Source organism: Ovis canadensis, chromosome 5 (genome assembly GCF_042477335.2).
Source record: "Ovis canadensis isolate MfBH-ARS-UI-01 breed Bighorn chromosome 5, ARS-UI_OviCan_v2, whole genome shotgun sequence".
NCBI lineage: Eukaryota > Metazoa > Chordata > Mammalia > Artiodactyla > Bovidae > Ovis > Ovis canadensis.
In genome coordinates, this window is record NC_091249.1 from 26106586 (window position 1) to 26123982 (window position 17397).

Genomic DNA, 17397 nt, shown 5'->3' on the forward strand with positions numbered 1-17397 from the left:
ACTCATTAGGTACTTAAGCTGAAGAATCCTAGAGCACTTGGCTCTCTGTTAGGAGGTCTGAATCACTCAACCTTTTCTGGTGCCAATGTTGCAGGAGAAGCCAATTCTGACTCCATGTTAAAAGTGTTCATTTGACTTGCTTTTCATTGCTTTTGTTATTATAATCATACATAACGACAAGCCCTTGACCCCTGGAGGACTCAAAAACCTTGTTCCTGACAGGTCTGGCCCGAGCCATCTTCTTATCTGTACTTGCTCTTTCGTCAAATTGACACATAAGCTTCCCTGATGGCTCAGTTGGTGAAGAGTCTGCCTGCAATGTCAGAGACCCAGGTTTGATCCTTGGGTGGGGAAGATCCCCTGGAGAAGGAAATGGCAACCTACTTCAGTATTCTTGCCTGGAGAATTCCATGGACAGAGGAGCCTGGATGGCTGCAGTCCATTGGGTCCCAAAGAGTCGGACATTGAGTGACTAACACTTTCACTTTCAATGGCCTGTCTCAGACGACCCTGCCAAAGGGCGTTTGTTCAGATCACAGGGAGATAATCTGACTCTGCCTCCTGTGAAAAGAAGAGATTGACACATCGCTTCCAAAGGCTAGCCATTCCCTGAGATGTTTTGCAAGACTGATGGCCCTTTTTGCTTTACTTCCTCATTGTCTCTCCCTCTCTATTCTGGCCTTTTGTTGTCTTTTAAAATTTTAATTGGAGGATAATTGCTTTACAATATTAATATTGTGCTGGTTTCTGCCATACATCAACATATGATGTTGAGGGCACGTATGTGCCCTCCCTCTTGAACCTTCCTCCCATCTCTCACCCGCATCTCACCCCTCTAGGTTGTCACAGGACACTGGATTGAGCTCCATCCCACTGGCTATCTATTTTACATATTGTTGTTGTTGAGTTACTAAGTCGTGTTGGACTCTGCGAACCCACCGGCTGCAGCACGGCCAGACTTCCCTGTCCTTCACTATCTCCCGGAAGAGTTTGCTCAGACTCATGTTCATTGAGTCAGTGATGCCATCCAACCATCTCATCCTTTTTCACCCTCTTCCCCTCTTGCCCTCACTCTTTCCCAGCATCAGGGTCTTTTCCAGTGAGTCTGCTCTTTGCATCAGGTGGCCAAAGTATTGGAGCTTCAGCTTCAGCATCAGTCCTTCCAATGAATATTCAGGGTTGATTTCCTTTAGGATTGACTGGTTTGATCTCTTTGCTGTCCGAAGGACTCTCAAGAATCTTCTTCAGCGGGTCGGGTTGTGGGCTGTCTGGGGGTGAGGGGCTCGTGGGCTGGGGGCCTGGCCTGGGCGCATTCCGGCGGTGGCAGCGGCGGTGCCCGGGTGGCCGAGAGCCTGAGCTTTCCTCGCCGGCCGGAGCCGGCCCTTGACCCGCCTCTCCCCTCGCCCTTTCCTTCCCCCGCCCTGTCCCCCTCTCCGCCCCCCGGCAACGGAGGGCGGGGCAGCCGTGTTCCCGTCCCGCCTCCCCCGGACCCGCTGGTGACGTTTAGCACATGTGCGCGGAGGACGCGCTTGTGACTGGGGAGAAGCGGGCGGCGGGGGCGGCGGGAGGAGGCGCTGGATGGGGAGAGGGGGCACCCCCTTCTTCCTGCTCGCCGGCTCCCTGGCATGGGACCGTCCCGGCGTCCTCGGACCCGCCCCTGGCGCGGCCACCCTCCCTCTCCTCTCCACAGCACCCCCGCCCCGCTCCGCGGGCGCCCGTCCATGCCCGGCACCGCGGGTCTGCTCCGCACTCCAAGCCCCCTCTACGCCGGCACAGCTCACCTCCCCGCCCCCGAGCCAGGCTGGTTTCGGAAACGCCCTTACAGCAGCAGGCAGAACGCAGGCTGGAGCTAGAAGAAAGCGATCAGCACTACTCTCACATGGTTAAAAAACCCTCAAGGGCAAAGGAAGAGCTGCACTCCGAAGTCCAGATAGCCCCAAGACTCCAAAATCTCCCTCAGAAAAAACACGGTATGATACATCCCTTGGTCTGCTCACCAAGAAGTTCATTCAACTACTGAGCCAGTCACCTGATGGGGTCTCAGATTTGAACAAGGCAGGAGAGGTGCTGAAAGTGCAAAAGAGAAGGATTTATGACATCACCAGCGTCCTGGAAGGCATCCACCTCATTAAGAAGTCTAAAAACAACATGCAGTGGATGGGCTGCAGTCTAACTGAGAACAGGGGCATACAGGCCCAGTGTCAAGGGGTGTCAAAAGTGACTGAGCTCAGTCAGGAAGAGAAGAAATTAGATGAACTGAACCAAAGCTGCACCCTGGACCTCAAACTGTTAACTGAGGATTCAGAGAATCAAAGGTTAGCTATGTTACATATCAAGATATTTGAAAAATTAGTGGCCTTAAAGACCAAACTGTTAATAGTTGTGAAAGCCCCTCCAGAAACATGACTTGAAGTGCCTGACCCAGTAGAGAGCCTATAAATACATTTGGCAAGTACCCAAGGACCCATTGAGGTTTATTTGTGTCCAGAAGAGACTGAAACACACAGTCCAATGAAAGCAATCAACCAGGACCACAAAGGGAATATCCCTAAGCCCACTTCCCAAGACGTGGCTTCAACCAACTCAGGACATAGTGATTGCTTGATTTCTGTGACAAACCTTTCTCCTCTGGCCTCCCCGGCCAACCTTTTACAGCATACTGAGGACCAAATTCCTTCCAACCTAGAAGGACCATTTGTGAACTTACTGCCTCCCTTGCTCCAAGAGGACTATCTCCTAAGCCTCAGGGAGGAAGAAGGCATCAACAATCGCTTTGATGCTTACGATTTGAAAAGCTTCTGCTTTTCAACTACACGTTCTGTGTAGTTGATTATCCTTTGTGTGAACTCCTTTTATAAACCAATACTTTTTTATTATGAAACCAGAACATGTGTCATGCAGTGTTGTCCCTTCCTCCTTTCTTCCTCCAAGATAGTATCTTGAAGTAAACTACAGATTTCAGAAAGAAGCTGACATTTTAATGAATTAAGAAACAAACAACTGCCTATCAAGGCACAGTTACAGGCTCCCTTGGGAAAGCCCTGCCTTACCCCAGGCTCCAGAATCTCCTGGATGAGTCAGCAAGTGAGAAAATGTGCAATCAGGTGTCTCTCACCCGTCCTCTGCCTCCCCTGCTCCCTCCGTCCTGGATTGGCTTGCTGTGTCTGAGGGATGATGGGCTGTAGAATGGGGTCTGGCCACCTGGCCCATTCAAAAGCAGCAATTTTCCTTAATAGCATTTCAAGTCGTGCCTTCTCCGCAGAATGCATGTCTTTGGGGGTCTGCTAATTTGGGGTGGAAACTGCAGGCACTGTAAACTTGAAGTCGTGCAAAAGTGTGAAATGGATTTCTTCAGCTCTTCTTAGGGATATTTAAATTACTCTCCCACTCAGTTTAAGCCATGGACTGTGTGTACCACTCTGAGGCCGAGAGATCTTTCACATCCTTTCGGATGAAGAAACTCTTCTCTAATATTCATCCAGATACAGAGTTCTGACCCTCTAAGCTGTTGTGGAGTTTCCTGTCTCCATAAACCCCTCCCACTCTCTTGCCCCTGTAGGGGGAGTTTGTTATTTCCTCAGGTCTGTCTTGTTGCAACAAAAATTTGAAGCAACAGAGGGGCCAGTGTTACAGTTCCATGTTACAACTCAGTTTTAACTCAGTTTTATTTAGAAAGTAAAGGAAAATACATCCTCCAGTTGTAAGGGCATGCCAACCCAAAAGACCCGAAGAGAAGAGAGGCCCCTTGGCCCAATTTTGGCTCCCCCTTTTATATGTTTTTTTTTCTCCTTCCCCTGAGTCTGCCCTGTGTAAATTGGTCTAGCATGGAGGCTGTTTGTTTTACCTGAGGTTCTCTCTCCGATCTTCCGAGCTTCCTTTGCTCTATTTTAGTGGGCTCTTCCCTTCCGTGTCTTTTAGCCACCGACATTCTGGACTCCTTTTCCTATTCTGACTGCCTAACACCCCCAGTGTATTTGTAAGTCTGAAGTTTGTAGCAAGTGCCTACTTAGGAGTTCTTTGTGGATTGTTTTAATTTTTTTCTTTTCTTTTTGTAGCTGCCATTTAAGCATTCCTGTGGCACCTATCAACCATTTCAATATAATTGTTTACTTTGAAGCGATTTTTCCTGATTCAAATTATTTTAAGCAGAGGTAGAGAACCTCTACTGATCAGAGCATGTGTGATCTAAGGCTTAATAGCCTTGGGGAGAATCTTCATCCCATCTCACTTTCTTCCCCAGGAGGGGATGCTCGGAGTGAGTGGAGCTCGCTGACAGGGGGGCGGCCCATTGGAGAAAACCAGGTCAGATGACGTCGCAGCCCCAAGGAGCAGCAGGTGTGGATGGATCCCTTCATCCCCTGGGCTTCCCAGGCCCCCTGTGACCGGGGAAAGGGCTCTTATACTGCATTCAGGAAGACCGCTTCTCAGGATGGGGTCTGACGGAGAGGTCTTTGTGGAGAAGGACATCCCCCGTTGTGAGTAGCATGCTATCAGTGGCATTTAGCTTCAGCCCTTGAGAGGAGGGAGCTCCCACTGTGTCGGGGGCTACAGGAGTCCTGGCCAGAACTCCCTGTTCCCCCTTTCACTGTAAAGGAGCAGGCTGGACCAAGGAAAGCTGGGGCTGTAGGAAAAATCGTAGGGCAGGATGCCAGGGCATCTCCCACTTAACTCTTCAGGAATAGCATCCCAAGTCGGAGGCTTCCTGATAGTGACAAAATCCTACCAGTTGAGTCCAAGAATGGCTTTCCCATTAGCCAGGGGGGAGATGGCCATCTCCCACTGGGAATGTGGCAGAGCACCTCAAATCCATTCCTTGGATGCTAACAACTGTGGGAATGAGGGAGTCATCTAAAAAATAAATAAATAAACCTCAACACAAAGAACAGTTGAGTTGAATCACTGTTGTGCCCGACACAGTGGGAGGCACATGGTAGGCACTCGATTCAACAAGATGGGAAAAAAAAAAAATACTGGGTTAGCCAAAATGTTCATCTGGGCTTTTCCGTACCATCTTATGGAATATCCCTTACTTATATCCCTTAGAAAAGTACAAAACAAACCCACGAAAGCCCAAGGCGATGACAGGCACTCCCCTAGTGCCTGAATGCTGTCAGATCCTGAGTCACAGTAGAGTCTTCAGAGACCTCCGTTCCTGCCTCTGGAGGTTCCCGTCAGGCCTGAAGCTGTACACAGGCTTCTAACCGAGGTCCTGCCCTGGCCCTGTACTGTATGGCACTCAAGCTGCAATTATGCCTCCTGACAGAGCTGTGCTGGAAACAGATAGCCCTGAAGATAGGACCCCCTCATTCAGATTCTCGTTATGAATTGGAGCCTGTAAGCAGCACTCCAAGAGTTCAGCACAGCTATGGAGACTCCCCTGAGACAAGATACAGCTGATTCTGGGACACCCCCCCCCCCACACACACACCATAACCTACTTGCAGGAGGAGGGGGCCTCCCCTCTCCTGGGTCCCTTGCCAGGTGCCAGGTGATGAAGGAGGTCACTCCTTTCCAGACCTCTAGGCTCCCTGTGGGCTCCTTAGGATTCCCTGAGTGAAGAGCAAGGAGAGTTCATAGACTTCAGAATGATTATCTCCACATTCATACGTGATCCAGCTCTTCATGTCTTAGTTGGGACATTCTGCTGAAGGAAGGGACTCACGGGTTCACAGCAGACCCAACATCAGCCTGTCATCTTAGCCCTGACCAGCAGTTGGCTTGGACAGCATGTGTATACAAACCCTTGGATGACTGATCATCTAAGAGTTGATGATAAAAGAATTCTGGGAATCTATTCCCTACCAGATACCCATGATCTACATCAAGGTAACACTTGTCTGCATATATATTGAGGCCTCACCAGAACACTCTTATCCACATCAGAGCCCCAGGTACTGCTGATAGTAACCAAGGCACTCATTTCACTTCTCAGGACATCTGCTGAAACACAGCATTCAGTGGAGTTTTACCCTCTCTTCCAAGTCTCAGGGTTCAGGCCTCATAAGAGCACCGTAATGGCTCATTGAAATAAATTTAAATCAGTTGAATGAAAGATGACCTTTTCCAGTTATCAGTTACCATCCAAGATCAATATTAATACATCTGTCTTTATCTTTTTTTCTAATACACTTATTTATGGCAGTTTTAGATTTACAGAAAACTTGATGAGAAATTAAACAGAATTCCCACATAACCCCCTGTGCCTCTGGATAGTTTGCCCTATTTTTAATAATTTGTATGACTGTGGTATGTTTGTTACATTCAGTGAGCTAATATTGATGCATTAAAATCTACATGTAAAATTGCTTTGATTCTCTGTGTTATGGGGTTGGCCAAAAAGTTCCTTTGGGTTTTTCCATAAGATGTCACAAAAAATCAAAATGAACTTTTGACCCACCCAATAAACTGACTGGACTTTGATGTTAGGAAATAACATGTCTTTCATTTCTGTATCTTGTACTTTTGCTCTTCTAAAAATCCCTTGTGCTCCACCTCTTATTTTCCCCCTCCCACCCCAAATCATTGGCAACCAAAGATCTTTCACTTTCTCATAGTCTTGTCATTTCCAGAAAGATATAATCACTTAGCAATCTTATTTTAAGGTTTCTCCATGTCTTTTTGGCTTGATACCTCATATCCTTTTATCACTGAACAATATTTCATTGAGTGGATGTTCTCATGATTATTTTTTCTATTGTTTATTGGAGGATATCTTGGTTACTTGTAAGTCTTGGCAATCATGAATAAAACTCTTATAAAAATTCATAATTAGGTCTTTTATGACCCTAAGTTTCAGCTCATTTGGGGAAATAGAAAGGGACATGCTGGAGTGGTTGGAAAGGATGGGTTTCGTTTTAAGAAACTGCCTGTTTTCCAAACTAGGCATCAGTTCAGTTCAGTCGCTCAGTCGTGTCCAACTCTTTGCAACCCCATGGACTGCAGCATGCCAGGCCTCCCTGTCCATCCCAACTCCCGGAGTTTACTCAAACTCATGTCCATTGAGTTGGTGATGCCATCCAACATTCTCATCCTCTGTCATCCCCTTCTCCTCCCACCTTCATTCTTTCCCAATAAGGGTCTTTTCAAATGAGTCAGCTCTTCAAATCAGGTGGCCAAAGTATGGAGTTTCAGCTTCAACATCAGTCCTTCCAATGAATATTCAAGACTGATTTCCTTTAGGATGGACTGATTGGATCTCCTTGCAGTCCAAGGGACTCCCAAGAACCTTCTCCAACACCACAGTTCAAAAGCATTAATTCTTCAACACTCAGCTTTCTTAATAGTCCAACTCTCTCATCCATACATGACCACTAGAAAAACCATAGCCTTGACTAGATGGACCTTTGTTAGCAAAGTAATGTCTCTGCTTTTGAATATGCTGTCTAGGTTGGTCATAACTTTCCTTCCAAGGAGTAAGCATCTTTTAATTTCATGGCTGAAACTAGGCATATCATTTTACATTTCCACCAATAGTGAGTGGGGGTTCCTGTTACTACACATCTTCTCTATTGTTCAGTGTTTGTTCTTGATGATTTGATTTGAGCCATAATAGTAAGTATCTAGTCATATTTCATTCTTCTTTTATTTGCACAGACATTACTCTGAATGTCTGAAAGAAAAGGTGTGGCCTTGGGAATTTTGACACAACACTGAGGGCCTCACCAGCAACCTATTGCTTATAAGCAGAGAATTAGATGTAATTTCACGTGAGTGGCCCCACTGCCTAAGAGTAATTGGGGCAGCGGCTTTATTAACACCTGAAGCTTTAAAAATAATTAACAGACGAAACCTTACTGTACTGCCTTCTCATGATGGGAGTGGAATCTTAAATTCTAAGGTTAATATTTGGATGACAGACAGTAGGCTTCTTAAATATCAGTCACGGTTGTTAGGAGGACTAGTACTAAGCTTAAAGTTTGTGAAAATTTAAATCCTGCCACTTTCCTTCCTGAGAAGGAAAATGAAACACCTGATCATGATTGTTCCCAATTTCTAACTTTAAACTATGCAGCTTGGGAGGATCTAATGGATACCCCATTAGACAATCCTGACATGGAAATATTTACAGATGGCAGTTCTTTGTTCGGTATGCCGTGGTGACTGCTGAACAGGTTTTAGAAGCAAAACCTCTCCTCCAGGGAACCAGTGCTCAGTTAGCAGAGCTTGTGGCTCTGACCCGAGCTTTCAGTTCAGTTCAGTTCAGTCGCTCAGTCGTGTCCGACTCTTTGCGACCCCATGAATCACAGAACGCCAGGCTTCCCTGTCCATCACCAATTCCTGGAATTCATTCAGACTCACATCCATTGAGTCAGTGATGCCATCCAGCCATCTCATCCTCTGGCGTCCCCTTCTTCTCCTGCCCCCAATCCCTCCCAGCATCAGAGTCTTTTCCAATGAGGTGGCCAAAGTACTGGAGTTTCAGCTTTAGCATCATTTCTTCCAAAGAAATCCCAGGGCTGATCTCCTTCAGAATGGACTGGTTGGATCTCCTTGCAGTCCAAGGGACTCTCAAGAGTCTTCTCCAACACCACAGTTCAAAAGCATCAATTCTTCGGCTCTCAGCTTTCTTCACAGTTCCACTCTCACATCCATACATGACCACTGGAAAAACCATAGCCTTGACTAGACGGACCTTAGTCGGCAAAGTAATGTCTCTGCTTTTGAATATGCTATCCAAGTTGGTCATAACTTTTCTTCCAAGGAGTAAGCGTCTTTTAATTTCATGGCTGCAGTCACCATCTGCAGTGATTTTGGAGCCCCCCAAAATAAAGTCTGACACTGTTTCCACTGTTTCCCCATCTTTTTCCCATGAAGTGATAGGACCAGATGCCATGATCTTCGTTTTCTGAATGTTGAGCTTTAAGCCAACTTTTTCACTCTCCTCTTTCACTTCCATCAAGAGGCTTTTGAGTTCCTCTTCACTTTCTGCCATAAGGGTGGTGTCATCTGCATATCTGAGGTGATTGAAATTTCTCCCTGCAATCTTGATTCCAGCTTGTGTTTCTTCCAGTCCAGCATTTCTCATGATGTACTCTGCATAGAAGTTAAATAAGCAGGGTGACAATATACAGCCTTGACATTACTCCTTCTCCTATTTGGAACCAGTCTGTTGTTCCATGTCCAGTTCTAACTGTTGCTTCCTGACCTGCATACAGATTTCTCAAGAGGCAGGTCAGGTGGTCTGGTATTCCCATCTCTTTCAGAATTTTCCACGGTTGATTGTGATCCACACAGTCAAAGGCTTTGGCATAGTCAATAAAGCAGAAATAGATGTTTTTCTGGAACTCTCTTGCTTTTTCCATGATCCAGCAGATGTTGGCAATATGAGCTCTGGTTCCTCTGCCTTTTCTAAAACCAGCTTGAACATCAGGAAGTTCACGGTTTGCATATTGCTGAAGCCTGGCTTGGAGAATTTTGAGCATTACTTTACTAGCATGTGAGATGAGTGAAATAGTGCGGTAGTTTGAGCATTCTTTGGCATTGCCTTTCTTTGGGCTTGGAATGAAAACTGACCTTTTCCAGTCCTGTGGCCACTGCGGAGTTTTCCAAATTTGCTGGCATATTGAGTGCAACACTTTCACAGCATCATCTTTCAGGATTTGAAACAGCTCAACTGGAATGCCATCACCTCCACTAGCTTTGTTCGTAGTGATGCTTTCTAAGGCCCACTTGACTTCACATTCCAGGATGTCTGGCTCTAGATGAGTGATCACACCATCCTGATTATCTGGGTCGTGAAGATCTTTTCTGTACAGTTCTCTGTGTATTCTTGCCATCTCTTCTTCATATCTTCTGCTTCTGTTAGGTCCACACCATTTCTGTCCTTTATCGAGCCCATCTTTGCAGGAAATGTTCCCTTGGTATCTCTAATTTTCTTGAAGAGATCTCTAGTCTTTCCCATTCTGTTCTTTTCCTCTATTTCTTTGCATTGATCGCTGAAGAAGGCTTTCTTATCTCTTCTTGCTATTCTTTGGAACTCTGCATTCAGATGCTTATATCTTTCCTTTTCTCCTTTGCTTTTCACCTCTCTTCTTTTCACAGCTATTTGTAAGGCCTCCCCAGACAGCCGTTTTGCTTTTTTGCATTTCTTTTCCATGGGGATGGTCTTGATCCCTGTCTCCTGTACAATGTTACAAGCCTCAGTCCATAGTTCATCAGGCACTCTATCTATCAGATCTAGGCCGTTAAATCTATTTCTCACTTCCACTGTATAATCATAAGGGATTTGATTTAGGTCATACTTGAATGGTCTAGCGGTTTTCCCTACTTTCTTCAATTTGAGTCTGAATTTGGTAATAAGGAGTTCATGATCTGAGCCACAGTCAGCTCCTGGTCTTGTTTTTGCTGAGTGTATAGAGCTTCTCCATCTTTGGTTTCAAAGAATATAATCAATCTGATTTCGGTGTTGACCATCTGGTGATGTCCATGTGTAGAGTCTTCTCTTGTGTTGTTGGAAGAGGGTGTTTGCTATGACCAGTGCATTTTCTTGGCAAAACTCTATTAGTCTTTGCCCTGCTTCATTTCGCATTCCAAGGCCAAATTTGCCTGTTACTCCAGGTGTTTCTTGACTTCCTATTTTTGCATTCCAGTTCCCTATAATGGAAAGGACATCTTTTTTTTGGTGTTATTCTAAAAGGTCTTGTAGGTCTTCATAGAACCGTTCAACTTCAGCTTCTTCAGCGTTCCTGGTTGGGGCATAGACTTGGATCACCGTGATATTGAATGGTTTGCCTTGGAAACGAACAGAGATCATTCTGTCGTTTTTGAGATTGCATCCAAGTAAGCAAAAGGCAGTGGGTAAATATCTACACTGATTCTAAGTATGCTTATTTGACTTTATATGCTCATGCTGCAATATGGAAAGAAAGTTTAAAACAGCAACAGGAGAACCTATTCAACGTTTCACAGAGATCGAGAGACTTTTAACTGCTAATATTGTCCTAAAGAAGTAGCTGTTATGCGTTGCAAAGGGCACAGCAGAGATGGGAGTAAAGTACTGAAGGTAATCAGCTGGCTGACTGTCAAGCCAGAAAAGCGGCACTTTAGGAAACCCCTTCACTGCAGACGCCTTTGATCTGGACAGGTCCTGTGGAACAGGAAAAACCACAGTATACTGAGGAAGAATTAGAAAGACATGAGAAAGGAGGAGCAAAGATTACTGATAAAGGATGGTTACAGTCCGAGGATGGATGATTAATAATTCCTGAAAATGCTCAGTGGAAAATTCTGAAGGGTTTACAGCAGAGTTTTCATTTGGGTGCAGAGAGTACTTAGCAAATGGCTTCTTGTTTGTTTGAAGGTAAAAATGTAATGAAAACTTTAAAGAACATTATCAAAAGGTGTGAGGTTTGTCAAAAAAATAACCCAAAGACTGAAAAGCTAGCAAAATCTGGATTACAACGAAGTGGAAAGTATCCTGGAGAGGACTGGGAAATTGATTTTACTCATATGCCAAAAGCTAATGGGTATTCTTGCTCACAAGTTTGGGTAGATACTTTTACTGGATGGATTGAGGCTTTTCCCTGTAGTGAACAGGCTAAGGAAGTTATAAAGATTTTAATCCATGAAATTATCCCCAGGTTTGGGCTGCCATGGAGCCTTCAGAGTGACAATGGCTCTGCCTTTAAAGCTGCTGTAAATCAGGGGGTGTCTAAGGGTCTAGGAATAGAATATCTCTTACACTGTTCTTGGAGACCCCAATCCTCAGGAAAAGTTGAAAAAGCTAATGACATTATCAACAGACATCTGTGCAAATTAACTCAAGAGACGCAGGACAATTGCATTATAGTCCTACGCATAGCTTTAATAAGGACTCGAACTGCCCCCCAAAAGGAGAGACTGTCCCCCTTTGAATGCATTTATGGAAAGCCTTTCTTACGCACAGACATTGTTATAGACCCTGAAGCCTTGGAATTAACTAGTTATGTAACTTAGCTCTCAGGTTTTCAACAGACATTAACAGAACTCCAAGAGACAACTCCTGACCCAGCCTCTGAGTCAAGCAAGCCTCTTTTTGAGCCAGGTCCTCATAAAGTCATTAGGGTCTGGGGGCCCATCCCTTGAGCCCCTCTGGGAAGGCCCTTACCAGGTTATTCTTTCTTCTCCCACAGCTGTCAAAGTGCCAGGAATTGATTTGTGGGTACATCACACTCGAGTTAAGAGTTGGCACCCTGACCAGAACTAAGTAACTTCATTTTATGTCTTTACTTTCTATGCTCTGACTTTGTACTTTTCAGATGGGCCTGATAACCTATGTGAGCTTACTTCTGCTGACTCCAAACATCCTGAGTCTGCCGTTTGATCCTCAAGACAATGCCTTCTTGTCCTGGGCTCACTCCTACGCTGCATTCCACAATCAGTCTAACTGCTGGGTCTGTGGAATGCTCCTCTCTTCATCAGTGAAAGTGGACATCTCCACTTCAAGGAAGACTTTCTCCAAGTCTGCAAATACCTTCAACAACAATCGCATGTGATGCCTCTTCTTAAACTGATGACATCTAACAATCCTAATATGGACTGATGTAACTATGGACATAATATGACTTTTAATTTTGATTTTAACTTGTTTTAATGACTGTTTTGCCTTGCATCTGTAACTGTGTGATTGGATTTGTTTCTAGTCACATAAAGGCTTTTAAGTTACAAACGGTTGTCCAAGCTCCTACGAGTGCCACAGCCTCTTCCAAATATTACTTGGGGCCCCTGGATCCCATATTGATCCCATATTGAGGGTTAGGAGATATGTTGCCTCACTCCTTTAGGGACAATGCCCCTTATCAGCTCGGAAGCAGTTATGTAATGAAAACGACACCCCTTTCCCTTGGCAACATAATTCTCCTAAAAGAAAAGGGGGGAATGACAGAGTCATTTCCTAGGCAGGTTGATAAGCAGTCTAGGTGTCCCCAAGGAGAGAGGGGTCTGGAATTCTCAAGGAGGAAGAAAGGACAAATTTTTTGTTCCTCTACATTCCTTAGGATTATATAACAATAATGTATGACCTAAATCAAATCCCTTATGATTATCCAATGGAAGTGAGAAATAGATTTAAGGGCCTAGATCTGATAGACAGAGTGCCTGATGAACTATGGAATGAGGCTTGTGACATTGTACAGGAGACAGGGATCAAGACCATCCCCATGGAAAAGAAATGCAAAAAAGCAAAACGGCTGTCTGGGGAGGCCTTACAAATAGCTGTGAAAAGAAGAGAGGCGAAAAGCAAAGGAGAAAAGGAAAGATACAAGCATCTGAATGCAGAGTTCCGAAGAATAGCAAGAAGAGATAAGAAAGCCTTCTTCAGCGATCAATGCAAAGAAATAAAGGAAAAGAACAGAATGGGAAAGACTAGAGATCTCTTCAAGAAAATTAGAGATACCAAGGGAGTATTTCATGCAAAGATGGGCTCGATAAAGGACAGAAATGGTGTGGACCTAACAGAAGCAGAAGATATTGAGAAGAGGTGGCAAGAATACACAGGAGAACTGTACAAAAAAGATCTTCACGACCCGGATAATCATGATGGTCTGATCACTCATCTAGAGCCAGACATCCTGGAATGTGAGGTCAAGTGGGCCTTAGAAAGCATCACTACGAACAAAGCTAGTGGAGGTGATGGCATTCCAGTTGAGCTGTTTCAAATCCTGAAAGATGATGCTGTGAAAGTGTTGCACTCAATATGCCAGCAAATTTGGAAAACTCCGCAGTGGCCACAGGACTGGAAAAGGTCAGTTTTCATTCCAAGCCCAAAGAAAGGCAATGCCAAAGAATGCTCAAACTATCACACAATTGCACTCATCTCACAGGCTAGTAAAGTAATGCTCAAAATTCTCCAAGCCAGGCTTCAGCAATATGCAAACCGTGAACTTCCTGATGTTCAAGCTGGTTTTAGAAAAGGCAGAGGAACCAGAGATCAAATTGCCAACATCTGCTGGATCATGGAAAAAGCAAGAGAGTTCCAGAAAAACATCTATTTCTGCTTTATTGACTATGCCAAAGCCTTTGACTGTGTGGATCACAATCAACCGTGGAAAATTCTGAAAGAGATGGGAATACCAGACCACCTGACCTGCCTCTTGAGAAACCTATATGCAGGTCAGGAAGCAACAGTTAGAACTGGACATGGAACAACAGACTGGTTCCAAATAGGAGAAGGAGTAATGTCAAGGCTGTATATTGTCACCCTCCTTATTTAACTTCTATGCAGAGTACATCATGAGAAATGCTGGACTGGAAGAAACACAAGCTGGAATCAAGATTGCCGGGAGAAATAGCAATAACCTCAGATATGCAGATGACACCACCCTTATGGCAGAAAGTGAAGAGGAACTCAAAAGCCTCTTGATGGAAGTGAAAGAGGAGAGTGAAAGAGTTGGCTTAAAGTTCAACATTCAGAAAACGAAGATTGTGGCATCTGGTCCCATCACTTCATGGGAAATAGATGGGGAAACAGTGGAAACAGTGTCAGACTTTATTTTGGGGGGCTCCAAAATCACTGCAGATGGTGACTGCAGCCATGAAATTAAAAGACGCTTACTCCTTGGAAGAAAAGTTATGACCAACTTGGATAGCATATTCAAAAGCAGAGACATTACTCTGCCGACTAAGGTCCATCTAGTCAAAGCTATGGTTTTTCCAGTGGTCATGTATGGATGTGAGAGTTGGACTGTGAAGAAGGCTGAGCGCTGAAGAATTGATGCGTTTGAACTGTGGTGTTGTAGAAGACTCTTGAGAGTCCCTTGGACTGCAAGGAGACCCAACCAGTCCATTCTGAAGGAGATCAACCCTGGGATTTCTTTGGAAGGAATGATGCTAAAGCTGAAACTCCAGTACTTTGGCCACCTCATGCGAAGAGTTGACTCATTGGAAAAGATGCTGGGAGGGATTGGGGGCAGGAGAAGAAGGGGACGCCAGAGGATGAGATGGCTGGATGGCATCACTGACTTGATGGACATGAGTCTGAGTGAACTCCGGGAGTTGGTGATGGACAGGGAGGCCTGGCGTGCTGTGATTCATGGGGTCGCAAAGAGTCGGACACGACTGAGTGACTGAACTGAACTGAACTGAACTGAACTGAATGTATCCTGCTTGAAGACAGTCTCTGGAAAAAAACCTTCTGGCTAATCCTGTTATCTTAAGGTGTAAATTCTGAGAGTAGGTCTAGTGAGGTCTTTACAACCTATAGATATTCTTTTGATTCACTGTAATAACTAGAGAGTATTTAACTCCATGGCTAACACTAGCAAGGGGGTACTGGTTCTGCCCCCTTCTGATGCCTATGTCAGAAGCTTTCTCTGTCTCCTTTATACTTTAATAAAACTTTATTACACAAAAGCTCTGAGCGATCAAGCCTCGGCTCTGGCCCCGAATTGAATTCCTCTCCTCCGGAGGCCAAGAATCCCAGCGTCTTTGCATGGTTGGACAACAACCTTTCACAGTAGTAAAGAATCCACCTGCCAATGCAAGAGACTCGTGTTCGTTCCCTGGCTGGAAATACCCCCTGGAGGAGGAAATCCACTGCAATATTCTTGCCTGGGAAATCCTATGGACAGAGGAGCCTGGCAGGCTATACAGGTCATGCAGAGTGTCAGACACAACTGAGCAACTGAGTACGCATCATAAAACATATTGCTCTCCTGGGAAAAGATCAAAATTCACACTTTGAAGTATGATTTCCACTTAATTCATATTGCTTTCATACCATTGTAAAGTTGAAAAATTATAAGTTGAAGCATCATAAGTTGGGGGCAGTTGATAGAAGCCTTTTTTTGTTTGTTTGTTTCCCCCTTGTTGTTTTTGTTAGAAAGGAATTTGTAAATTTTTTTTATGGTCTGTGGTTTTATATCTGTTAAATGTTTAAAGGATTAAATCTTGAAGTGACTTCCTATGTAGAAAAGTTTAATTTCCAAAAGCAAAAACTAGGGACTTCCCTAGTAACCCAGGGGATAAGACTTTGAGTTCCCAATGCAGGGGGCCTGGGTTTGAGCCCAGGTCAGGGAACTAGATTGCATATGCCACAACTAAGCCCCAGTGCAGCCAAATAAATAAATATTTTTTAAAAAGCAAAAGCTAATTAAAAATAATGATCAATTGTAGGAAAACACAGCATATGTAAATTTCTCTTCTTATTTTCACTAAGTAATGCATGGGAAGGTTGAATCAAAAAAAATTTTTTTTTTAATTCCTAATATAGGAAACTTGTGGTGTTGGAGATGATTTTTGAGAGTCCCTTGGACTGCAAGGAAATTCAACCAGTCCCTAAAGGAAATCAGTCCTGAATATTCACTGGAAGGACTGATGCTGAAGCTGAAACTCCAATACTTTGGCCACCTGATGTGAAGAACTGACTCATTTGAAAAGAGCCTGATACTGGGAAAGATTGAAGGCAGGAGGAGAAGGGGATGACAGAGGATGATATGGTTGGATGGCATCACTGACTCAATGGGCATAAGTAAACTCCAGGAGTTGGTGATGGACAGGGAGGCTTGGCGTGCTGCAGTCCATGGCGTTGCAAAGAGTTGGACATGACTCAGTGACTGAACTGAACTGAACTGAAGATAGGAAACTAACCTACATATCCTGCTCTATTTTGCTCTTATTCCAGCCACGCTGGAGTAGGAAATTGCAACCCACTCCAGTATTCTTGCCTGGAGAATTCCATGGACAGAGGATCCTGGTGGGCTACAGTCCATGGGGTCACAAAGAGTTGGAGATAACTGAGTGAATAACCCTTTGAAATAAGCAGTTTTGATTACTTCCTGATTTCATTTTGTTAGTGTTTCCTTGTATGAAAACAAACCAATGCGAATGCTTACTGGGTTTGTTCTTATAATGAGCTGTCAGGGGTTCACATATTTGATGTTTGCCTAGTATTCTTGCCTGGAAAATCCCATGGATGGAGGAGCCTGGTAGGCTACAGTCCATGGGATTGCAAAGAATTGGACATGACTGAATGACTTCACTTTCTTTCTTTCTTTCTAGTAGTACAAGTTAAGCCTCATCCCTCCCTTTTATCCTAGTGCTTCTTACTTGGACAGGCTGATAAGAAAGCCTGGAGGCTCTTGCTTTTTGAGCTGCTGTTTGCTGGGGAGCTTGTCCTATGCCCTGTACTGGCTGCCCCTATGTAGCATGGTGGACCCCACCAAGCCTGAATTCTATATACAGAGGACACTGAGTTGGAAGTTTTGGTAATTCCTTATTTTTTCTGGGTATTGTTTTTGCTTTGGCTCCATCCCTTCATTCTTTCTAGAGTTATTTCTCCACTGATCTCCAGTAGCATATTGGGCACCTACTGACCTGGGGAGTTCCTCTTTCAGTATCCTATCATTTTGCCTTTCCATACTGTTCATGGGGTTCTCAAGGTAAGAATACTGAAGTGGTTTTCCATTCCCTTCTCCAGTGGAC

General features: G+C 44.6%; 1 long non-coding RNA gene and 1 pseudogene across 1 annotated transcript in view; both read left to right on the forward strand.

The window, feature by feature from the left end:
• Nucleotides 1-15874, forward strand: part of LOC138440891 (uncharacterized) — a 17372-nt gene extending 1498 nt beyond the window's left edge. Inside the window, exon 2 of the long non-coding RNA XR_011257170.1 lies at nucleotides 12237-15874. This is a non-coding gene — a long non-coding RNA (uncharacterized lncRNA). The remainder of the gene's footprint in view (nucleotides 1-12236) is intronic.
• On the forward strand, nucleotides 1511-2881 carry LOC138440581 (transcription factor E2F3 pseudogene; annotated as a pseudogene).
• Nucleotides 15875-17397: the final 1523 nt, after the last annotated feature.